General features: G+C 39.3%; 1 pseudogene; it reads left to right on the top strand.

Moving 5' to 3' along the window:
- Positions 1-20750: 20750 nt before the first annotated feature.
- LOC123238542 lies at positions 20751-20868 on the top strand (annotated as a pseudogene).
- Positions 20869-26267: the final 5399 nt, after the last annotated feature.

Here is a 26267-nt window from a genome sequence, read left to right as displayed (position 1 = left end):
TATTATTGGGGATGAAGACACTAAATGATAACTCTAGTCCAACTATCAATAATATGGAATTAGGTCTTAATCTATGATACATGTAAAACCCAGTGGAAATGTATGTCGGCTAAGAGGGTTTAGGGGGGTTGGGGGAGAGTGAAAGAACATGAAACATGTAACTATGGGAAAATATTCAAAATTAAAATATAATTTAAAAAAATAAAAAAAAAATAATTGAGGTCTGAGTCCACCAGTCAGAGAGCTCTGGAAAGGGGTCATTGATACAGCGGACAGGAAGTTTGCCTTTTTTCCTGGAACCAGGGACTCAGGAGAATGTGTGGTCTGGCTCAGGGCTGGCTCAGTCTGCTTATGGAGGGGGTGGCCAGCCACACACCGCTCTTGCTTTTCTCTCTTTCTCTGTGCACTTTTTGTTATTTAATAAATAATTCTAAAATTAAGATATGCCCTCCCAAGAAATTGAATCATAATATTCTATAAGAACCAAAATAAGCATAATTGCAAATATTGGATCCCTGTCAGTTTAAGAACTTGTTCCTTTTTTCAGTAATGAAAGCTTAAGGGGATCCCTTCTGAAATTCTTTTGAGGGGATTGGTTTGTAAACATATTCTTCTGACAACAGGCCAATGTCTCTTCCAGTCAAAGAGGAAGAGAAGCAATAAAGATGATTCATTTGTGTTCATTCATTCATTCAACAAAGGTTTATTACATGTCAAGTGCCTTAAAAGGCTTATTTTCATAATAAAAGGAAGGGTGGAAAAGCTCTGTGTAACTCTGATTTGGTTGATTTCCTTTATAATCCTAAGTATTTAATTTTATACATTTAAAATATTATTCAAGGGGCAGCTGGGTAGCTCAGTGGGGTGAGAGTCAGGCCTAGAGACAGGAGGTCCTAGGTTCAAACCCGGCCTCAGCCACTTCCCAGCTGTGTGACCCTGGGCAAGTCACTTGACCCCCATTGCCCACCCTTACCAATCTTCCACCTATGAGACAATACACCAAAGTACAAGGGTTAAAAAAATATTATTCAAAGAAGAGGTCCGTCAGGGTACATGAAGATGCAGAACTACTTTATTCTGGGATGACCATCATGTCCAAATGGTAATTTTGGGAATTCCCCCTCTTTGCCAGCTTGCTCTTACTCCTTATAGACTATAAGGAGCTCCAACTAGTTCTACAATCTGAATCAGGACAGAACAAACAGGAAGGCAAAGTGGGATGGTGGAGAAGAGCATTGGATTTGGAATCCAAGGAAGTGGGTTGTCATCCCTGTTCTGTCACTTACTATCTGGGTGACCTTGGGCAATGTACTAAAGCTCTCTGGGTTTCGGTTTCTGAAGGGAGATGACTTTCAGAAGGTACAGGAAACAACAAGGGCACATTCTTTACTGGATCTAATGCTCACTAATAGGGAAGAATTGATTGCTAGTGTGGCTATGGGAAAAACTTTTTGGAGAAGCAACCACTTCAGCTTAGAATTTGTACTAGAAAAGAAGAGGAAAGCTGGGCATAGTCTGATTTGCATCTTGGGTTTCAGGAAAGCATATTTCAGGGAGTTTGTAGCTGAGCTCTTTGTGGTGGTAAAAACCTGAAAAACAAGGGTATGCCCATTCATTGGGGAATGGTTGAACTAATTGTGGTATATGCTGGTTATGGAATACTACTGTGCTCAAAGGAATAATAACCTGGAGGAATTCCATGTGAACTGGAAAGACCTCCAGGAATTGATGCAGAGTGAAAGGAGCAGAGCCAGAAGAACATTGTACACAGAGACCAATACATTGTGGTAAAATCAAATGTAGTGGACTTCTGTACTAGCAGCAATGCAATGACCTAGGACAATTCTGAGGGATTTGTGGAAAAGAATGCTACCCACATTCAGAGGAAGAACTACAGGAGTGGAAACCACAGAAGAAAAACAATTGCTTCAACACACGGACACAATTTGGGATGTAGACTCTTAATGACCACCCTAGAACAATTATCAATAATATGGAAATAGGTCTTGATTGATGAGATGACACATGAAGAAATCAGTGGAAATGTGCATTGGCTATGGGGGTAGGGGATGGGGGAGAGAGAGCAAGAACATGAATCATGTAACCGTGGAAAAATTTTTCTAAAAAAAAAAAAAGAATAGGTAGGATTTTATGAACTAAAGTTCCATAGGAGAAGGTTACTAATTTGGAATGGGAAACCTTTATAAATTATTAATAAAACAATACTAACTATTATATAGTACCTACTATATGTACCAGGCACTATCCTATGTGCTTTACTTTATCTCATTTGATTCTCACAACAACACTGGGAGGTAGGTGCTATTATTAACTCTCTTTAACAGATGAGAAAACTGAGGCAAAGGTTGAATAACTTGCCTAATGTCACATAAGCCCAAAGACACATAATGTCACAAACATGTAAGTGTTTGAATTCTGAAGATACAAAGATAAGCAGTACCAATAGGAAAGAAAAACAAAAATTGTCTGAAGAGACTGGTATGAATGCACCAATAAACTTAAACTAAAAAAAAAAAGAAACTCTTACCCTGTCTTTGAGTATCAGTTTCAAAGCAGAAGAATGGTAAGGTCTAGGCAATTGGGGTTAAGTGACTTGCCAAGGGGGTCACATAGCTAGGAAATGTGTGAGGTCAGATTTGAGCCCAGGATGTTCCATCCCCAGGCCTTTCTATCCACTGATACCTAGCTACCCCAAACTTGAATTTTAAAAAAAGATATGTATAGAAGAAGGAAGCAAGAAAGGGTAAAGAAGGATGAATCTAAGAGCTAGCCACTATCTTGGATAAGCATTAGAAACTCTAAATCTCAGAATGAGTTGAGAGATACAAGGAAAAGTGTTGTTTTATGTGGTTTTTTAAAAGCTATATTGGAAAAAAGAAGCAATTTAAGAAGTGATGAGGATTGATTAGCTTCAGAGACAAGGCAGAAGTGCTCACTAAATAGTTTGCCTTTGTTTTCTTGAACAAGGAAAATAAGCTTTTCAGTGGAAATAAGAGAACAAAGTTGGCTAACGGATTTCGATCCTAGGTCAGAGGTCGGTCATCTGGAGTCTGTGAACCTGTTTTTAAAATATTTTGGTAGTTGTCTCAATGCAATTAGCTTCCTCTGCAATCCTATTATTCTGAAAAGGGGTGCAGAGGGATCCATAACACAAAAATGGTTAAGAACTTTTGCCCTAGATTAAGTTAAGTAAGAAGGGTTAAATAAGAGAGCATTGAGTTGCACTCAAATTAAATAGCAACAATAATGATTACTAACCTTTTTGTAGCACTTCCTTTGTGCCAGGCACTGTGCTAAACTCTTTATAAATTATTATCGTATTTGATCCTCACAATAACCCTAGGAGGTTATCCTTATGCTCATTTTACAAATGAAGAAACTGAGGGAAAGAGAGGTCAAATTTGAACTTGGGCCTTCCTGACTCCAGACCTGGCACTCTATCTGCTGTGCCATCCAGCTACTTCAATTCTATTCAATTGGTGCAGAATTACATTCTTGGGTAATGAGAGAATTGGCAGGTATGATTGCTGAATGACTGATGGTGATATTGGGACAAGTGAGGCCTGGAGGAGGGTATATGTTGTCTTGATCTTCTAGAAAGAGAAGAAATTCCATGATTTTCTGTTGACAGGAGGTCTCCACTGGAATGTCCAAGGGTATTGGACTGCTGATTAATAGTTTTATCAATAACTAAAGACAGAGAAAGCATTGCTATTATTCAATCTTTTTCAGCCATGTCTGACTGAAACCCCGTTAGAATTTTTTTGGCAAAGATTCTTGAGTGGTTTTCCATTTCCTTTTCAGCTCATTTTTCAGATGAGGAAACTGAGGCCAACAGGATTAAGCGACTTACCTAAGGTCACACAGTTAGGGAGTGTCTGAGGCCAGGTTTGAATTCAGGAAAATGAGTCTTCCTGACTCCAGGCCAGGCACTCTATCCACACTCATCAAATCTGTAGATAACCCAAAACTGGGAATGGTAGCAATCCAATAATCTCTCCTCGATGGACGTGAACATTAGGCTGAATCTAACGAACTGAAATTCACTAGAGATAAGTATAAAGTCTTACATTTGGGTCAAGAACATCAGCGTCACAAGTATAAGATGAGAAAAATCTGTTTAGGGAATGATCGGTCTGAAAGTGACCTGTGGGGTTCGGTGACCTGCAAGCTCAGTGTGAGTCAGGGCTGTGATATGGCAACTGAGGAAGCTGCTGCTGCCTTGGATTCACTTCAAAGAGGGAAAGCATTAAGGAATAAGAAAGTGACAGCTGGCCACAGTCTGTTGTGCTGAGAGCACATGAGGGGGTAATACACTGAGTTCTGGGCTCCCCATTTTAGTAGGAGCATTACTAAGTAGTAGAGTGGACAAATGGGGGCAAACAGGATCAGGGAGGACCTTGAGTCCACAGCAAATGAGGACTTGGTTGAAGGAGATGGGGATGTTTATCCTGCAGAGGAGAAAAAAGTCAGGGGGTGTGTTATTGTTACGTGGAAGAGACATTGGACTTATTCAGTGTGGCTTCTGGGGCAATATCGGGAGTAATGGCTGGACATTGCAAAGGGGGAAATTTAGACCTGATGTCCAGGAAAACCTTCCTCATAATTTTGGTTTTGTTTAGTTGTGTCTGCCTCTTCTTGACCCCATTTGGGTTTTTCATGGCAAAGACGCTGGAGTAGTTTGTCATTTCCTTCTCTTGCTCATTTTATAGATAAGTAAACTGAGGCCAACAGGATTAAGTGATTTGCTCAGTCACACAGTAAATGACTGAAGCTACATTTGAACTCTGGCAGATGAGTCTGACTCAAGGGCCAGCACACTATTCACTGGACCACCTAGCTACTCCTAACAATTAGAGCTACATAAAAATGGAATGGGTTTTCTATGAAGATCTTTGAGCCAATCCTAGACCACACTTTGTTTAGGGTATTATAATAGGAATTCCTTTCAAGTGTGATTGGACCCCATGACCCATTAAGTCCTTAAAATTCATTGATTCTCTTTCTTCTGAGGTCTCTTTTAACTCCAATCTATTATATTGCTCTTTTATCTACTTACCAAAGGTATTGCCTCCCAGTGGCAGGTCATTTACCATCTTGGCAATCAGTAATGCTAGAATTTCTTGGTAGGAAAACATCCTCACCAGGTCCAGTAATTTTGAGGGGCTGGTATCTATCTACCTTGGGGGCTTCTAAGAATGACTCCTACATACCAGTACTGCCCATTACTGGGAGGACTATTCTGAGAGTCCCAAATTTTAGGTGCTCTACCTAGTCAGAGAGTAGACAGACCATTATAGAACATAAAGGTGCATTAGAAATTGGTAGAGTCATAAGACCTGGGTTTGAATTCCTCTACCTCTTACTACCTGTGTGTTCTTTGGAGCAAGTCACTTTATTTCTCTAGGCCTCACTTGCCTCATCTGTAAAATGAGACTAGGTGGTCTCTAAGATAGTCTTCCATCTCTAAATGTGTGATATGATGTTTAGAGTTGTAGGGAGTCTGTTGAAAAATTAACTAATTTAGAATATTTTTCCATGGTTATATGATTCATGTTCTTTCCCTCCCCTTTTCCTTCCCCCCTCCCAGAGCTGATAAACAATTCCTGGGTTATACATGTATCATTGTTCAAAAACTATTTCCATATTACTAATATTTGTAATAGAATGATCATTTAAAGCCAAAATCCCCAAATCATGTACCCATTGAACCATGTGATCAATCATATGTTTTTCTTCTGAGTTAAAGGGAGTCTTAAAGATAGTTCAGTCAATGAACATTAAATGCCTACTAGGCATTGTGTTAAGGCCTGGGGATACAAAGAAAAGAAAAAAAAGAATATTCCCTGTACTCAAAGAGCTCACAATCTAGTGGGGGAGTCAACAGCTGTAAATATGATATACTGGAAATAGAGGGAAAGCAATGGAATTAGGAGGCTACCTGTAGAAGATGGAATTTGAGCTGGAATTTGAATGAAGTCAGAGAAACCAAGAGGCAGAGATGAGGGGGGAAGAGCATTCCATGAGAGCCAGTGAAAATGCCTAAAGTTTGGGAGATATATGGAATATCAAGGAGGCCAGTCAGCTAGTCCTCTGGTTTTAATGTAAAGAAATGGAAATCCACAGAGGCTAAATAAGTTGTCCCTAGTCATATGTCAAGTTGGTGGTCACTTAGGTCTTATGACTCCCAGTCAAATTCCGTTTCTGTTACACCAGCCTGGCCTAAATGACCAAAGTCATGATTTTTTTTCACTTCCTAATTCATTTCTTAAATATTTCTTAAAATCCAGGATCATTATTAGATCTGATAGTTCTGAACAAGCTGAGATGCTTGTGGATGTGGCTCCAAGAGGAGAGGCAGAATTCCTTTTAATGGTAGACCAGGTGGAGCCTGGAAGTATATAAATAAGCCAATGCCCTCAGCCCAGCCAGTGAGGAGTTCCTTGCTGGCTATTGAAATACCTCAGAGGATTGATTCACTCAGACTGGCACAGGATAAAATGTGGCCACACCGGTTCATGCTATTTTAAGCACTGAGAACCAAGAGGGGAGGGGTAATCAGTGGGCTTACTGGGCAGATGTGTCCTGGCTTGCAGTGTCACCTTGAGCCTTTCTGCTCCCTGCTTCAATATAGTCATGTTTTCTCTCTTCTCAAATTAGGATGGCATGCATATTCTAACCCCAGGATAGCTTAGCACAACGCCTGGCACATAGTAAGAACCTAATAGATAATTGTTGACTTGTTGATTGACCAATGATAGTATGTCCAGTCCATTCTCCTGATAGCATGTCCAGTTCACTCCGATGATCATATTCCCAGTCTGCTCCCATGACCATATGTCCCTTTTCTCCCAAGAGAAGGTGCCCAGTAAACTCTCATGATAGTAGTATACCCAAGTCCATTCCCATGATACCACGTCCAACCTATCTCCATAGCATGATGAGAAGATGGTAGCTTTGAACAACCAGTGTCAGATAAGTTCAGGAGAACATTGTTTAGGAGAACATGGTTTGGGGAAATGAACTCTGGTTAGCAAAAGTGAAGGAAAGGTGGGGAGAAGAGTCCTTAGCCTTAGTACTTAATACTTAGTACACTTTATCTCAACTAAAATGTTGCATTTATAGAGCACTGTGTTCCCAGAACTCTCACATACATTATTTGGTTTGATCATTACAATCCCATTCAGTTGGCAATAGAAGTAAAATGGCCCAGATTTTATAGTTGAAGGAACTGAGGCTGAGAGAGGTCATGACTTATTCAAAGTCAAACAACAAGTAGGAAGAAAATGAGTATTTCTTTCATGTTTACTGTGTGCCAGGCACTGTGCTAAGTGCTTTACAAACATTTTTGATCCTCCCAACAACTCTGGGAGATAAGTGCTATTATTATTATCCCCCATTTTAAATCTGAGGAAACTGAAGAAGACAGAGGTGAAGTGACTTTCTCAGGGGTACCCAGCTAGTAAGTGTCTGAAGAGGAATTTGAATTCAGGTCTTTCTGACTCTAGGGTCAGTGTTCTGTGTCCTAGGTAGTGTCACCTAGCTGAGCTTAGTGGTGTCAGTAAGTAGAGGAGCTAGCTAGGACTCTAGATTGGGGCCATTCATGTCTAACTTAAGATCCAGCCTTGTTTCTGCTATACTGCATGACCTTTAAAGCAACAGGATGTTAAACAAATTGGAAATATTGGAAAGAACTTCAGGAGTTGACGGCCTTCATTTTATAGATGTGGAAGCTAAAGCCCAGAGAGACTAAATAATGTGGCCAAGGTCACACAGCTGGAAACCGATCTGGTACCAGGACTCTGGTTTTCTGACTCTTAAGTTGTCTGTAAACACAACCATATTTTCCTGAAGGCTTAGACTGTAATTTTACAGCTGTTTTATCTTCTAGTTAACCTTCAATCGTCAGCACTTTGTAACACAGAATCTTTGAGTTTTATTGTCACTGTATCCCAGTTCCTCTGCCCAATGTTTAATGATCTTTTAACAACTTTTAAGGAGATTTCTGGTAACAGAATCTAGTTGTTGTTCAGTTGTGTCTTATTCTTTGTGGCTCTGTGGACCAGAGGATGTTAATAATGTCCATGGAATTTTCTTGGCAGACACAGTGGAGTAGTTTGCCATTTTCTTCTCCAGCTCATTTTATAAATGAGGAAACTGAGGCAAACAAGCTTAAGTGACTTGCCCCAGAGTCACACAGTTAGTAAATGTATGAGGCCAGATTTGAACTGAGGTCTTCTTAATTCCATACCTAGTATTCTATCCATTATGCTACCTAGCTGCCCACAGTTTAATTAATGTCTTTTAAAAAACTAAGTCATTTGGCAATTATCCATTTCAGTGTTTTATACAATTCCCTTTCCCCTTTATAACGAAATTGTCTCCTTTTATGTTTTTCTCTTTTTAAACTCTTACCTTCTGTCTTAGAATCAATATTGGTTCTAAGGCAAATGAGTGGTAAGGGTTAGGCAATGGGGTGGGGGTGGGGTGAGGCTAAATGACTTGACCAGGAAATGTCTGAGGTCATATTTGAACCCAGAACCTCCCATCTCTAGGCCTGGCACTCAATCCACTGAGCAACCTAGCTGCCCACTTTTGTGTTTTTAAATTTTCATTTTTGAGCTATCATTTCTTCCTTCACTGACTTCCCTTTTAGAGTTTTAATTCTCTTTAGTAGCCCTATCTTCTGAGTGAGCCACTTAGATTCCTCAAGGAATCTAGTAGATATAATTAAACTTCTAGACAGGAGCAAATCTTTTTGAAATGTAAATAATCACTCATTAGTTTAATCTCTTTTTAAGATTTTCATGTGGGGTTTCTTAAAATAGGATCTCTCCCATGCTCCCTTTGTCATCAAAATTTTAAACTCCCAATCAATCCATCCATCAGGGCAATTAGTGGCTCAGTGGATTGAGAGCCAGACCTAGAGATGGGAGGTTCAAATGTAGCCTGACTTTCTTAGCTAGGTGACCCTGGGAAAGTCACTTAACTCCCAATTCCTAGCCCTTACCATTCTTCTGCCTTGGAACCAAAGCATAGTATTGATTCTAAGACAGTTGATAAAGAGTTTTTAAAAAATCAATCCTTCATCAAAAGGCCTTTAAACATTTACTTTGTACCAGGTATTGTGCTAAATGCTGGAAATACCAAAAAAAAAAAAAAAAAGGCAGATCATAGTCCCTGCCCTCAAGGAGCTCACATTCTAATGAGGGAGAGACAACATGTAAATAGATAAAAGGGCATATTGGCTGATGAGCCTCCCACACCTTAGGAGCATGCAGAGTTCTTGGATCGATGCAGTCCCATTTCTGGCTTTTAGAACTTGTGCTATTTATGACAATTTCTGGTTGACTTACTACATGCCTTTTGACAGGAAGTCAAGCCAGAATTGGGTGTGAATACAAAAGGCCCCCACAAGCCAACCTCCCTCTCTTTCCTACCTGGCTGTGTTTGAGTGAAGAGGCAATAACTCCTAGAAGGCTGCAGGTGCAGAGAGACTGGAGCCAGCAAGTTTTAGGATGCAGTGGGCTGAGGACACAGAGCATCCTTCCAGAGATAGGAGATACACATATTCTTGGCAATGCTCTTATAACGATGCTCCTGCTTCTTTATTACAAATGTTGTGGCTGGGGGCAGATGAAGTAGCTTAAGGAAACTAAATGACTCATACAGGGTTCTGTACTTTGAATTGCAGGCTGGAATACAGTTCTGATTCCTTTCTCTTATAAAGTGGGAATTATTGTACTATTTATCCCAAAAAGCTGTGAGTATTAAATAACAAATATGTAAAGTGTTTTATATATTTTCCAAGTGCTATTCTAAATGACAGCTTTATATTTTGGCAATTACATGGATACCACACTGGGCCTGGAGTCAGGAAGATCTGATGCCCAAGTCTCAGACATTTACTGACTATGTGACACTGGGGAAGTCACTTACCTGCCATTAACCTTAGTTTCCTCACCTGTAAAATGAGTATAATAATATAACCTCCCAGAGAGGTTGTGAGGATCAAATAAGATATTTGCACATCTTAAGGCACTCTATAAATGCTAATTGTTAATTATTATTATTATTATTGCTTTTTAATTGTTTATTTAGTTGGACATGAAGAGAATCCTATTTCCCTGCTTACTTATGTTGTCATTTCAAAGCTATTTTATCTTGATTTCTGGCTAACAAGGGAAAAAACAAAATATAGAGGGTCTCAGAAATCATGTCTTTCATGTCATTAGAAGGTCTTTAGTGTTTCTGAGAATTTGCTTTTAAAATTATTTCAAATATTACAAAGGATAGTGTTTTTTTACCTAGAGGTTTTCCTTTCCTTTCCTTTCCTTTCCTTTCCTTTCCTTTCCTTTCCTTTCCTTTCCTTTCCTTCCATTCTCAAGGATTAAGTAAATAATAAATAAATGGGGGCAGCTAGGTAACTCAGCAGATTGAAAGCCAGGCCAAGAGATGGGAGGTTCTGGGTTCAAATGTGACCTAGTTGTGTGACCTTGTGCTAGTCACTTATTCCCCAATTAATTGCCTTACCCTTACTGCTTTTCTGCTTTGGAAGCAATACACAGTATTGGTACTAAGATGAAAGGCATGGGTTTAAAAAAAAAAAACAACTAAAAACAAAATATAAATAAAACCCAAATCCTTTAGTGCATGCATATTCTTAGTTCCATTTTTTTTTGTTAACTTAGAATAGGCTCCTTAATATCGTGCCTAGAAACCAGTCAGAGAGGTACTCACTTCTGGCTCTAGCACTGCAGTCAGTCAAATTTATAGGTTTCTTAGGGCAGATTTTGGTCAAAGTTTTGGTCATGAGTTCTTTTTCCATGGTTTGGTATTTCCATTTCTAATACTTCCTCCCTACCCCTTCTTCTCCCTCCCTCCACCTTAAAAAAGTGATCAAGATGACAGAATTCCTAAACTGGAAAGTTTACCCTGGACTGCCAAGGAATACTAGTTTTCCAGCGAGCCAATGCAATGGCCTATTAGCTTCAGTTCTTGGGGAGACCCAGAAATTACCTTCTAGAAATGATTTATGTGAGCATTAATTTTAACTCCTAGAATTTAACTCCTTCATTTCCAGTTTCTAGCTAGTCTTGCCTTTCAACCTCACAAAGGAGAGTTCAAACTGAAAAATAATAATAATTTTTAAAAAAGCATTTGGAATGAGAAACCCATTGGAAGATTCTCTTGGCTCTGGTCAGCAGGGGGACCAGAAATGGAGTTGTTTCCATAAGAATGGAGGGAAGGAAGGTGAAGCCTTCTGGTTGTACCATTGAAAATGTCCTTTACATGAAGGTCTGAAGGACAATGCCACATTGTCCATCTCATGTTATTCTCAGGAAGGAGGCTGGTCTTAAGGAAAGGAGACGTTTGCTTAAGAGATGACAGTCTACGAGGAAAGCCAAGCCAAGTCTGCTAAATTTGAGCCCAGATATGGTTACGATGGAACACTGGTAAACAATATGTTCTGTGGCTACATGGCTCATTCCTTGGATTCCCTAAGCTCTCTCTATTTGGGAGATATTTCTCAGAGTTAGTCCTTTATGAAGCCTTCTTCCTTGGAGCAGAAAACTGGGAAACAGGGTAATTGATGCACCTCGAGAGAAAAGAGGAAAAAACAACCACTACAAGAACAATAGTCTTCAACTGGAAAAAGGCTGACAAGCAGAAGTGAGAGCTGTAACAGTCTGCTTATCTCTCACATGTCCTGGCTGAGTGAGAACAGGCCAGTTTCCAACAATATGTTCTCTGGGGTTTTGCCCAGACTAATTTTACATGACAATGGCTGCTCTATGCTCCTTTCACCAAGGGGCGGAATGTCTTTGCTGGAGCCCAGGCGATGGGCAGGACTTGGTAATGGTATGACTGCAAGATCTTGGCAATTTCCTGGATGACCGAAGGACAGAAGTCATGAGTGATTCATGAAGCTTTGCTAGCAGCCCTTCTTCCCTGATCTTACAGCCCATTAAAAAAGATCCCGGAGGAGTCACGTGCCCAGGACAAAGAAGGGGCAGTGTCCCTGCCACCCCCCCCCCCATTCTTCCCATCCAAGTGGAATGATTAGGCTTTTAGTTCCATGTGAAGTATTTGGGAGTCGATCAAGAGAACATGGCACCCGGCCTTTGTGTAGTTGCCTACCTGCGGTTTGGGTGCAATGCTCACTGGAGCCAGACAATAGGAAGTCAAGGAGAATTTAGTCTGGCCCAGAACAGTAGAAGTAGATGCTTCCTAATCGTTCTTACGGTAAACCTGATTTTAAAGCTTACTGATCACTTGACTCCCCGAAATGTAAAAAGAAAGCCAAGTGACTTATTTAAAGGAAAACCACTGATAAAGGAAATATGGCATAAACAAAGAAAAAAAATGTAAGCATGCTGTTCTTTTCAGTGCAATAAATGCACTGAACAGGGAAATACCATAAGCTTTGACCCATAGTGCTCACCCTTTTCTGGTATCTAATTTCCATTTGCACACAAAGGGGAGATTCTTTTCTCCCAGTTGGCTTTGAAGGAAGATATAACCCAGGGAAGGCAATGGGCTATAATTAGAACTTTTTTAGCTTGTTCTTTCAATCAGAATGACTCTTAAGCTGAGTAGCCCAGTGCAACTTAATCCTTTTTGTCAATATGGGGCGGGAAAAGCTTCCGACAGGTACAGTATTAACTACTGAAGAGGCCACATGCTGCTGCACCTGAGATTCTCACCAAGGGAACGAGGGCCATCCCTATTAACCCCATCTGGCCATCAGAACACCCTGGTAGCTAGTCAGAGTGCTCATTGCCTCTTCTAATTTAAATTTACGTGTAAAAAACTCCAGAACGCAGTTCCAGAGGCAGAGTTTGACCAACACTTTGGCCTTTTGCCATAACATCTACAGAACTGGGAAGTAGAACTATTCAGTCAAGTCAACAAACATTTATTAAGCACCTTCTCTGTGCCAAGTACTGTGCTGGGGACCCAAAGAAATGTCAGAGCAGTCCTTGACTTCAAGGAACTTCCAGTCTCATGAAGGAGCCAAAGTGCAAAGAGATATATACAGGATAAATTTGAGACAATCATCAGAGGGAAGGAACTCCCATTTAGAGGACTGGGGAAGACTTTTTGTAGATGATGGATTTTTATCTAGGACTTGAAGGAAGCCAGAGAACCCTAGAAACAGAGACGAGGAGGGAGAGAATTCTAGGAATGGGGAACAGCCAGGAAAAATGCATGGAGTAGGGAGGTGGTGCTACAACCTACTCTGTCAAACTATCAGTTTTAATTTAATTCAATGATTGTAGCGTGACCCTATCTTCACGTGTTTTGAGTGAGGTTTGGGGTTTCCAAGACACAGTACAAGGAAGGACAAAGCATTCCAAGACAGAATATAGCACAAGACAAAAAAGAGAAGAAAGTAAAACAAGCCAGGGAAAATATAACAAGAAGGGACAGTCAGGGAGGATGGAAAGAGTCAGGTATTCCTGAGATCTCAAGTGGAGGCATTAGTAGATCCAGTGGGTTTTTATAGGTTTCTTATCTGGACCAGGTAGGATCAGGTATTGGGAGCCTGGATCTAGTGTGCCCAGATCAAGTTTATGGAACTGGTGCTGATTCATGCAGGAGATAAGAGGGAAGGGGATCAACCTAGGGAAATGGCAACTAATTGATCTTCAAACCTTCATGGTAGGGAATGGGAGGTGGGGGACACAGGAGAGAGTTTTTGGTCCATTATTGAGGGCCTTCCTTTAGCAGAATGAATCTGGAGATTTGAACCTCCTCTAATAGCTTTTTTTTTTTATTTTCTGAGGTAGAGAGGTCCTTACAAGGCCATCTTATCAATGTGTGTAGGAATGTGCCTGTGTCCTGGTCCCTTCTTGTGGGATACATGTATTCTGACTTCTTACTGAAGGGCATGTTCAACCATTGATTCTTGATTGATCCCTTGGTCACTATGAAAAGATTTAGGATGGGGGAAAGGGATAGTCAGAAGGCATAACTATGTCAAAAAGAATTGATGGTGTCCCTGGGCAAGTCACTTGACCCCCATTGCCTACCCTTACCACTCTTCCACCAAGGAACTAATACACAGAAGTTAAGGGTTTAAAAATAATAAAAAAAAAAAGAATTGATGACAGAATCAGAAAGAGCCACTCAAATCATGAACCATAAAGATCAAGGAGAGATGGCTTTTGGTCTCTTTTTGAGGTGGTTCTTTGGACTTGGCCAACATCTCTTGGACTCTCCTTTGGACTTCTCTTATTGGTCTTTTGGCATTTACTATGTGAGTATTTATTAAGCACCTGTTCTGGGCCAGGACTATTCCAGGTAGTAAGAAATAATAGACAGGAAAAAAAAAAGCAGACACTTTCCACTTGGAGACTATATTCAAATGTTCCCAGAAATTAATGTATATGAGATACATTTTTTTTCTCTTTGGGTTTCTGCTACTTATTGTTTTTTTTTTTTTACTTTTGCCCGAGACATTCCTTACCCTTCTCAGGAAACATTATAGAAAGACTGAGGAACTCAGGCTCACAAATTGTTTTCAAAAAGTCCTTTGGTGGGAGACGGATGGAGAGACAGCTAGGTGGCTCATTGGATTAAGAGCCAGACTTGGAGATGGGAGGTCCTAGGTTCAAGTTTGACTTTACACACTTCCTAGCTCTGTGACCCTGGGCAAGTCATCTAATCCCCACTGCCTAGCCCTTACCATTCTTCTGCCTCAGAACAATTCACAGTATTGATTCTAAGACAGAAAGTAAGGAATTTTTAAAAAAGCCTGTAATACTCTGAAGAAGTGGCTGAAAATGTTCACTGGGTATAAGATCTTTACCATTGGCATGATGCCTGTATGCCAGCTGGTGGCGAGCAAAAGGTGTGGGTTGTTTTTTTCTTTTAAAATTTTCCCATTGTGGGCCAGTAAATAATGTGATTTCTAGTGGGTGAGACACCAGTGGGTGACCTTTATATTTAGTTTGTACTCTAATTAATCAATAAACATTTCCTATGTTCCTAGCCTTCTAAGAGATGGAGAGTAAGTAGGAGACATGATCTCTTCCCTTATAAAGTTTATAATCCAGGTGGGTGGAAAAACTAATACAAATGAAACATTGACACAGAATAGTATGTAATTAAAGACTAACTTGTGTTATTCAGCCAATAAAGTACCATAGGAATTCAGAGAAAACTGAAAAGGCTGAAAGCTAGAATAATTAGAAAAGATTTCATGGTAGAGGTGGAAATCTTGCAGGGCCTCAAAGTATAGTTAGAGTAGAGATCCAAAGAATATTTCTGGCATGAAGAATAGCACAAGGGGAAGAACAGAGGTGGGAATGACTGTAGTGAAACTGGGAGGTGGTCATATTCCTTTACATTTACTGATACATTGCTTTTAAACCTGCCGTTGTGGAAAGAACGTAGGATTTGGCGTCAGAGGGCCAGATTGAGATCCTTGTGTGTACTATCTTTGTGACCTTGACTAAAGCGCTTGACCTCAGTTTCATCATCTGTCTGTCTAATGGGAATAATAATATTTTCACTACCTGCCTCTCAGCATCCTTGTGGCTAAGTGCTCTGGAAAGAGGGCCAATCTTGGGGTCAGGGAAGACTCAATTTACCATTTCCTCTGACTTTTACTAGCTATGTGACCATGGGGAAGTCCTTTAACTTCTATCAGCTTCAGTTTCTAATTCAGTTTAAAGGGAACCACCACCACCGCCAAAAACAATAACAACTGTGGTATCAACTTCATAGTCTCATTGTTTAGGCTCAAATAAAATCTGGTACATAAAACATTTTGCCAACCTTAAAGCAACATTTAAATACCAACTACTACTATCAAATTTTTAAAAAATACTTTGTCAAGCTAAAAGTACTATATAAATGTGAGTCATTTTTATTAACATTAAGACATTTCTGATGAATGTGGTAACTATTGCCATAAATGATACATTTCTCAAAGGCGGAAACTTGGTTTTTTACTTATTTTACATCTTATCAAAGTCATTAATACAGTTCTATTCAGTGACCATATCTTACAAATCGATCACCAAGTATTTATTAAGCACCTACATTGTTCTAGGTACTGAGAATACGAAGAAAAACAAAAACCAAACCCTGTGTTCAGGATTAAACTGCAGAAATAGACCATTTTTAACAGATAAACAAATACAATGTAGTTTGATAAGAGAGAGAAGAATGACAAATAGGGGCCTCAGAAAAAGCTATAGGAAAATGGCACGAGTTAAACTTTGAAGAAAACTAAGAGTTGGAGGTGAAAAGGGATTACATTCTAGGTTATTGGAACTGATGGTACAAAAAGATTCAAGAGATGGAGCGCTGAGTTTGGAGAACCATAAATAGGCTATTTTGACTGGACTATGCAAAGGAGTGGCATGATCACATTTATTTTGATGTCCTGATCAATATCTAAACATAAGATCTTTACAAAATAGATGCTTAATAAGCGTATATTAAGAGAACAAATACAAATTATTTGGCCACGTAATCTTGAGAAGGTTGACATTTAGACCAGGTCAGCAACAACAGTGAATCAGACATTTGGGGCAGATGTTGCCTTATTTAGAGTCACATTGTTCTGAACACATAGTCAAAAGCATCTCCAATATGTCAGTAGGTTATGGAAGTGATCTACTTTTGGAAAGACCTAGCCCCAAAATGAGTGTAATTATGCTGTTCCTCTAATTTATACAGTATCCTTCTTTTATTGAGATTGAAAAGCATTTATTTCCTTGACTTCAGCATCTTCTAGTTACTTTTCTCTGGTGCTTTTGTAAACCTGGAGACAAGGAAGTCTCAATCTTGGTCCATGGAAGGATTGCAATATCCCAATATTTATACTATTATGAGAATATTTTGATAGATGGCTTTAAAAAATTTGAACCATTTCTAACCTGGAAGAGAAGTTTAAAAAATCCTGGCTTCCAAAAGGGGTGACACTTTGGGTTATGCAAGCTAGTACAAGTTGTGACTGGAAGGTAATGAGATTGAGGCAGTTCCCAAAGAGGAGTCCAAACATGTTTGGAAAAATTGCCGCAGCATTAGAATAAGTAACAAGCTTTCCAAGAGGACTACTTTGAAGGAAACAGCACTTCCCCAGATATCTATTTAGATAGTTTTGTTAGGTACTTATTTCATTATTTGTGGACATGGAGAGGGTAGGATACAGGGGCAGTTGTACCAGATATAGGATCAAGGTAACCTGTTTGAGCCTCAGTTTTCTTGCTTATAAAATGGAAGTAACAATACCTCTAGAACCTAAGTTATAAATCATTATGATGATCAAAAGAAATAATATTTAAAAAGTACTCTGCAAACCTTAAAGTATTACATAAATGTCACTTCATGTTATTAGTACAAATATTATCTCATTTTTCTTGGTAGTACTGATGATATTAAATTCATTCATTCATTCAACAATATTTCTTTTAGCACTTATTCTGTGCATTGCTAAGTGCTTTGAGTAATACAAGAAAAACAATCCCTGCCCTTATGGAATTTATAATCTAGTAGGGATCAAGGACTAATAGATTTAGAAGTGGGAAAGAGCTTAGATATTATCTAATCTTTCACTTACATTTAAAAAATGAAGAGACTATGGTTCAGAGACAAACAACATGTTTAAAGCCACACAGTAAGAAATAAAACTGGGTTTTTGTATCTACCTCCACCACCTTCAAAGTTAGTATTCTTTCCAGTGTTCTATGAAGAAGAAATATATCTATACTAAGTACGATGCAAAGGAAATGGAGAAAATTAAATAAGAACAGTTATTATTGTTCGTTTATGTCCAACTCTCTCCCAGGTGGGGTTTTCTTACTGGATACTGGAATGGTCTTCCATTTCCTTCTCTAGCTCATTTTAAAGAGGAGGAAACTGAGGCAAACAGGATTAAGTGACTTGCCAAGTGACAAACAATTAATCAGATTTGAACTCAGGAAGATGAGTCTTCCTGATTCCAGGTCCAGCATTCTATTCACTGTGCCATGTAGCTGCTCAATCAGAAAGGTAGAAGAGATTATTTCAATGAGGGAAGAGACTCAAGAATGACTTCATGGAAGAGCTAAATCTTTGAGCTGAGTTTTGAACAAAGGAGAGCATTTAGATGGGTAGAAGAGGGAGGAAGATGTGGGACTGGCATTAGTCTTTTGAAGCTCCTACTTAGGTTATAAAAATACAGATGGAGATAAAGGTAGGTTTCATAGAATGGTGGATGGATGTGGGACTTCTGGTAGGCCATCTAGACCAGTGCTGTCCAATTCAAATAGAAAGGGAAGGCTACTATACCATATTTAAGGATGCCTGGAAGTCACATATTGACTCTGAAAACCACACATTGACATTATCCCCTTTTTTGTTTTATTTTTATTTATTTCGTTAAATATTTCCTACTTATATTGTAATCTACAGTATTATAGACTGCATAGGCAATTTTGAGACCTCTGATTTAAACCAACCAACCTATACTGAACTACCTCTAGCTAGAACTTTATCTGTATAGGCTGACTGTCTTTCAAGGAAGTGATTATAACTAAAGTACTCGGGTTTTGTTTTGTTTTTTTAATCCTATCATCTGTTTTGACTTGTTTTAAGAACATAATCATATTAGAAGCACCAGGTATATAAAGTGGACATTGCAGGCCCCCTCTCTTTCTCAGGATTGAGTACTTAACAACCAATCAACTCACCTTGAAAGCAGTTCTGTTATTTGAGCTGAGAACCTGGAACCGGAAAGGCTATGGATCAAGCATATTTACTCCCTGATAGAGGGGAAGGGGGGAGCCTAATATCTACAGATTCCATTGGTATCTTTCCAAGCACTTTATAAAAGAGAAAGAAAGCTATTGAATAAATCCTTTAAAATGCACATATGTTCATTAAGTGAAATAGGATACAGGAGAGATAAAGTCAGCATAGTAAGGAAAATTCTGCCTGCCTTTCATTAAGAAAATGCCACAACTACTCTGTCAGGACTGAATTTAGGACTAGTTCTGCCCTGAGACCTGAAGCTTTACTTTTACTTTCTTTAAAAAAAAAAGTTCACATTTCCCCCTGCGTCAGCAAGCAGTGCAAACTGGATTTAAGGCAACCGAGGGACTTGAACTTGAACTGAAGTTTGAAAATATAGACTGTCCTAGATAGTGCCCTGAGATTAGAAGACATTTTGATGTAGAGCTGAACGTAAGCCTTCTCTTCTCTGAAGAGCCATTTACCCCTTTCTCTGTAGTCAGAAAAGAATATCCTACATTTCCCAGAAAGAAAATAAAATTAAAGCCACAATCAAGCCAAAGTCATAGTTTTCCCAAGGCTTAATTTAGTTGTTTATCTTGGATCAGAGAGTACAGCAGTTCCTCAAGTCCTGAGAGAAAACATTTGTAAGGTTAAGATGGCCATCGATGATGGTACACGAAGGCTTCAGCTTTTGGTCAAGAAATTCTCAAGCAGGATGTCAATCAGCAATTTTAATAAGTGAGAACAAGTGAGGTTTTGATTGGTCAAATGCCTCAGGTGTGAGAGAACATGCCTGCTGACTTCTGCAAAGCAAACAAACAAGACTGGCATTCTCCATAACTCCATAAAAATGTAGATGAAATGGTGGAAGGGCTCATATTGTGTAGCTGTAAAGTGCCAGTATCGCCAAAGTGAGGACTGAGAGTGTAAGTGTATGAGGTGGCATTTCACACTTACATATGGCAGCCAAGATGCTAAGACTGTCCCTCCTGACTCATTGTAGTCATTTTGATTTTGTTTTCTTCTTAGCTCAAAAAAAGTCCCATTACTTCTTGACAAATTGTGGATTTTGCCCTTTCCTTTTCATTCCTACAGTTACCACCCTAGGATAGACTCTGGTTATCTCACACCTGTATAAATGTAGCACCATTAAAAAAATCTTTTTATCTCTAGACTCCCTGAACCAATAAAACCTATAAAGCTCTCTAGAGTGGTGAGTCACCAGTCTGATTGCCATTTCTTGAGGGACCTGCTGAAGAGAGAAAGAAAGAGAGAAGAGTAGAGGAGAGGAGAGGAGAGGAGAGGAGAGGAGAAGGGGATGTGTATGTATGTGTATGACAAAATGAATAAGATCCAAAGATTTAAAAGCCTACTTGGCTAGATGACACAGTGGTTACAGTGCTGGATCTAGTGTTAGAAAGACCCAAGTCCAAATCCAGCCTCAGACACTTACTAGATATGTAAACCTAGGGAAGTCAGTTAACCTATTTTTGCCTTAATTCACTGGAGGAGGAAATGGCAAATGACTCCAGCATCTTTGTCAAGAAAACCCCATGGACAGCACTGGCATGCTATACTGCAGAGGGTCAAGAAGAGTTGTACAGAACTGAACAACAGGACCTTAAAAGCCTACTCTTCTCCCTAGCCCCCTTTACAGATGAAGAACCTAAAGCCCACAGAAGCTAAATGATTTTGTCTAGGATCATGCAGGTAGTGAGTTGTTTTTTGCCCTCTCCTCTCCTAAGATGTCTTGCTGATGTCTTGACTCAGGTGATATCTTTGACTTACTTGTGAACTGAATTTGCTCAAAGTTGCCCAAAGTCATCATCAGCCTCACTCCCTCTTCTGGAGTCATTGAAGTCCAGTGGCAAGATAAAGTCGGGATAACTGGTGCTGGCTCTAGATACAGTGGATGATCTTGTCGTTTTTGATATCTGACCAATCTCTAAGGGCTCCACAACTCCTACTTCAGCTGCCTTCATGACCATTGAAACAAATTGTTCTTGTGATTAGCACTTCCCATGATAAGGATAGAAGAGGTCCTAGAGACCTTTACAACACATGAATGGTTAAGGCATTGCCACCTATTCAGGTAGTAAGTAGCAAAGCACTAAATGAGCCTAGACCATCTGACTCTAAATCCAATCTCTTACCTTTTCTTAGTTTACAGTATAGTTCAGGAAGTAAGACTTTAAATACTAGATGCCATTTCCCAGGTTTCTAATACTATTCATTGATGAAAACCAATGGCTCACTGATGAAAACTAGTGCCCTCACTGTGGCAGTTACATACTCTTAATATTAGAAGAAGATCAAGGGTAAATGCCAAGCTCTCTATGGTTCTCAGAAAGCTGTTTATCTCTGTTTCCTAGTGCCGTCTCTTTCTTGGTGGCTATGCTCCCCCCAGTAGATGAGGAGTCAGAGTTGGATTGATTTATCCTATTAGTATCTCAGTTCAGTTCCAACTGAGTAGGAGACTACTTCTCCCTTCTCTTCCCCGCAGTACTCCATTGCTCTTTAGACATATGAGCATAGCACAAATGCATGGTTTGAAATGTGCTCATGATCAATGAAGCAAAATGAATAAGACCAATTACATGAAACAATTACTGTATAAATTACATATCAGAAGGTCCTCTGAAATCTAAGAAATCCTAAGCAAATCTATGGATACATCTCAAACTCAGGAGTTCCTGGGACTTTAAAGAGCTCAAATTTTCCTATCAGCCATTCCTGTTGGGAGCTAGTAAGGGTTCCTCCATCTGCATTTTTCCTTATGGCATCAAGTAAGGTAGATAACCAGTCATGAGGAGAATTTGAGAACCAAGCCACTGAATCCTCTTCACTTTTCCTTGTTCATGGTTATATTGCTCAATGAAATGCTGTAGCTTCCTGTGGCTAGTGCCTGTTGGCTGGCTTGTGTAAGCTCTCAATGTGAAGAAGGCTAACATTCAATTAAGTACAAGTGTTATTAATTCTACTTCTACAAAATCTCTTTTCTCCACCCCAAAGGCCACTAACCTAGTCTCCACCATCATGTCTCAGCTAGACATTTGTAATAGCTTTCTAATTAATTTTCCTACACCATCTCTTCCTTCTCCAAATTTTCTTCCACACAGTTGTGAAAAAGATATTCCTAAACTACAGACCACATCCTTTCTCTGTTCTTAAAAGACTCCAGTGGCCTCCGGGTTGCTTCTAGGATAAAATACAAAGCTCTGGGTTTTGCATTCAAATTCCTGAATAATCTGCCCCCAAGCCTCTATTCATCCAGGCTTATTGCACATTACTCTCTCTTTCATATACTTTATATTCCAACCAAATTGAGTTTCTTGCTGCTGCTCATACATGATAATTCATCTCCCATCTCCATTCCTCTATACAGCCTGTCTCTACCTCTTAGAGTCTCTGGATTCTTTAAAACCTCAGCTTAATCAACATCTCCTATGTGCATTTCCTTCTGTTTTCTTCCCAGCCCCCTTCTTTCCTTAGACACAAGCTTTGAATTTACTTTTTTAATATTTTGTATTTTCTTACATATTCATGTTGTTCCCTGATTTTCCTCTTTCAGTAAGATGCAAGCTCCCTGAGGGCAAGAAATATTTCACTAACATCTAACAAAGTATGTTGATGTTCATCCTTTTTCAGTCTTCTCTGACTCTCTTCGACCTTATTTTGTGGTTCGGATACTGGAGTAGTCTGCCATTTCCTTTTCCAGTTCATTTTACAGATGAGGAGACTGAGACAAATAAGGTCCTGTGACTTGCCTAGAGTCACATTGCTAGTAAATGTCTGAAGCCAGATTTGAACTTAGGATGTTATGACTCCAGGCTCAGTGCTCTTAACCACTGAGCTGTAGCTGCTTTTTCATCGTTTAGCAGGTGCTTAATAAATGTTCACTGATTGATTGATGGATTAAAGGACCAGTCCAGGCATGTTGGGAGACTCCTTTGGACCCTTCCCTTCCTTCCTCTCTCCTGAATTTTCTGAATCACTCCCATCCAGCTTGGCACACTTCCTCCCTGAACATTAGCAGCTTGATGGTCACATCACATTCACCTTTGGCTTTCTCCAAAGCTTGTTCACCCACTTCTCTGCTACCCTCCCTCCTTCCCAACCCCATTCCTGTTGGCCAGCCATGAGTTCTTCTGCCATTAGTCACAGCAAAGTGGGGGAGGTAGCATTGAGAAGGAGTGGGGGTTGTTACACGAGAGGATGACATATAAGCCAGTGAAGAAAACAAGGCTGTTTATAATGAAGTGCTAAGTTATGTGGTACAGTTAGTGCAGTAGGAGTTCAGGGGAGGCATCTGTGGGACTCCTCCGTGTGACCCCAGAAATGGCAGACACACAACTGGTCCCTTGACCCAGCCTTACAGATCCTGCTGTGTTCAGAAGGGCTTTCATTCAGGTTCGTGAAGCAGCCCTAGAGAACACTAATTAGATGACTTAAAATTCGTGCCAAGGAAATGCCATCTTGAAAACAAGATTACTACAAGGTCAGCTAATTACAGTGAGATTACTTGGGGATGATTTGCTAAGGGTGACTGAGCCCTGCACAGCATTTGGGAGAAAAGTCACTGACTACTTTCCCACATACTTTCTAAACCTCAGCTGTTGAATCCCTAAAAAATGCAAACAGAGTGTTGGAATTGACCAAGAAATTAATTGTAAGATTTGTCTGCCTAGAACAATGTTATGTAGTTATGTATTACTGCATTAAATTTTTCTCTGGGGGCAAGGAAAGGGGAATTAATGTTTTCCAAAAGGTCCCCATTTTCTAGACTTGAGGCCAACTTTGCAAATATTTGAAGCTCACATTTCTCCTTAAACCAGCTTATCTGAATGCAAATTCAGTGTGTGATTATTGTAAAGACTGAGGACCCACTAGTCTGAGTCCCTCATGAGTTAATGAAAAAACAAAGTGATTAGTAAGCTGGAGCATATTAACTGAATGGGAAAGATAATTCCTGTTCGTATAGTTGGGAGACAAAACTCTATTATTGATATTAGAGAAAAATGGATTGAAAAAGCTTCACATTACCTTGTAGATTTCTGAAAGGATAATTTTAGCACAAGGTATAAAACAACAATATGTTTTTTAAATCTGAAAGGTTTTCAATCAGAGGAATATGCTTAATTCTAGTGATTGTACCAGGAGACAGAAAGGTAGGGCCTGTGAATAGACTCATACTTGGAGAAGCTGGAATATTGAATAACCAAACTCTGGTGGTCTATAATCTGCATAAGCTATTAATATCCACAAAAAGCATCTGTAGTTCTCTTAGCACACACAATGGTGCGAGCACAGGTGCCTTTGAAATGGACCTGTGATTTGGCACTGTATTAAGAGAAAGAATAATAATGACATTTACTGCAATAAGAAACTGAAGTCTTGAATACATATTGATAGCTCCTCCAGCTGATCATTTCTAAGAAACCTTATTACTTATTGTAGTTTTCCTTTTATCTGCTCATAATTATGTTGCGCTTTCTGTTGGAAATGCTATTTTCAAATGGCTAAAATCACCGCTGTGTGTGATTTTAGAACCCAAATGCAATAATTTAAGCATTCTATCTACACCTTGAGAGAATAATACATGTATATTCCACATACATATATAGAGAAAGAGAAAGAGAAAGAGAGAGAGAGACTATATATCTTTTTCTAAAAATGATAATAGTGCTTTACAAATACATTTTTGGGTATTTAGAGACCAAATAATTTATTTGTCAATCAATAAGCATTTAGTCATTATTATTATTATTATTATTATTATTATAGATGTATACTGCCTTTGGAACTTTAAAATTTAATTAAAAAGATAACTTTGTTAGTACCCAGATAGGATAGGGTGATCTAACAATATAATGAGCAATCGATGGTCTTTTGTGTGTCAGGAAAACAGTGGGTGCTTAAGAAATATTTGTTAGATTTAAGCAGATATTTGTCCTATTCTATGAACAAGTGAAAACTTGTTCTGAGTGAAAACAAGTAAAAACTTTTCTGAGTGGAACCAATATTTAGTATTGATTCTAAAATGGAAGGTAAAGAATTTTTAAGTGCTCCTAAAGCTAGTCAACATCTCATAAACACTTAAATACTTTAATGTTTGCTTTAGCAAGGTTTTAATAAACTCATGGGAGATACTCTTATAAACTGGTGGCTCAGAGGATCACAGATCTATCTAGAAGGTGGCATTTTTAACCTTTTGAACTGATCCTGCTGTCCAAAAAAAAACATCTCATGGTGTCTTTGTTGGTGATATAATGCTGAAGAGACTAGACTAGGGGTCTGACTCAGCATGGCATTTTTTGATATAATAGTCCCATTTTCCTATATAGTTGAGACAAATCTCTTAAGTTCCTACAATTTGTAAGGCAGTGTAAGTGTGTGTGTGTGTGTGTGTGTGTGTGTGTGTGTGTCTGTCTGTCTGTCTGTCTGTCTGTCTGTCTGTCTTATTCTTCTTTACAATCCCATAGCAACCCATGGGCAGAAATCTCCATTTTGGGGGTAACTCTTTCCAGTATCTTGAATGTTCTGCAAAGAGTACAAGCATAGTTTTAGGTTATGAGAGGCAAAGACTTTGTTTCCTTCCCTCCAAAGGTAAAAATCATACAAGTTTTAAATATTTCCCTTTTATTCTGGATTGTGATTCTTTCTAGGCTGTGAACCTTGGCAGCCTCTCATGTCGTGCTTCAGGACCAGGTAGGATTGGGGCACCACCATTAAATACCTCAGGAAACTGTAGCAAGGAGAAGTGATTTTCTCTAATTAAAGTGGTGGATTAGTTGCAGAACTACAATGAAAACTGAGAATCCTTTGGATTTCTTGGTTGCTGTTATCTAATAATGATAGGTATAATTTATATCAGACTTTACATAGAGACAGCTTCCTATTTGACTCTGTGAAGCAGACACTGCTGTGCTCATTTTAAAGATAATGACACTGAGTTTCGGAGAATAAGTGACCATCCAGTAGTTCTGTGACTCCAGATTCAGCACTTTCACCACTACTCTGAACTACGTCATCACAATCTAACACATGTACCACACTGCTTTCAATTGCAGAGTCTTCCCATACCTCTGATTAGCCGACCAACACAACTCAAAACCATCAACCAAGTAAGTGACACGCAAAACTACTTCCCCAAACCAAGCTTACAAAACCTAGGGTGAATTAGTTCCCAAGCTGGCAGCATCGCCATTATCACTGCCACCAAAAGACATTTAAAAACCCTCCCATTTCTTATCAGTCTCAGTGAATCCACTAAAATAGGCACCTGCCTGGGTGTCTGAGACAGGAGGCTGGCTTCCAGCAGGATTCAATGGAGCCAGTTCTATGTAATAAGCCTCTTAGCTTATTGGCACTGAGCCTCATGCCTGTTTGATTAACCAAAAAGCTCTGTGGTTGCTAATCACCCTCACTATAAATAGGTGTCAACAAGCCTTTGAACGTAGAACTTATCCCCTGTTTGTCTGGTTTGACCTAGTTAAAATGTGTGAGAGAGAGAG

This window comes from Gracilinanus agilis, chromosome 2 (genome assembly GCF_016433145.1).
Source record: "Gracilinanus agilis isolate LMUSP501 chromosome 2, AgileGrace, whole genome shotgun sequence".
Taxonomy (NCBI): Eukaryota; Metazoa; Chordata; class Mammalia; order Didelphimorphia; family Didelphidae; genus Gracilinanus; species Gracilinanus agilis.
This window is presented reverse-complemented; position numbering and strand designations above follow the sequence as displayed.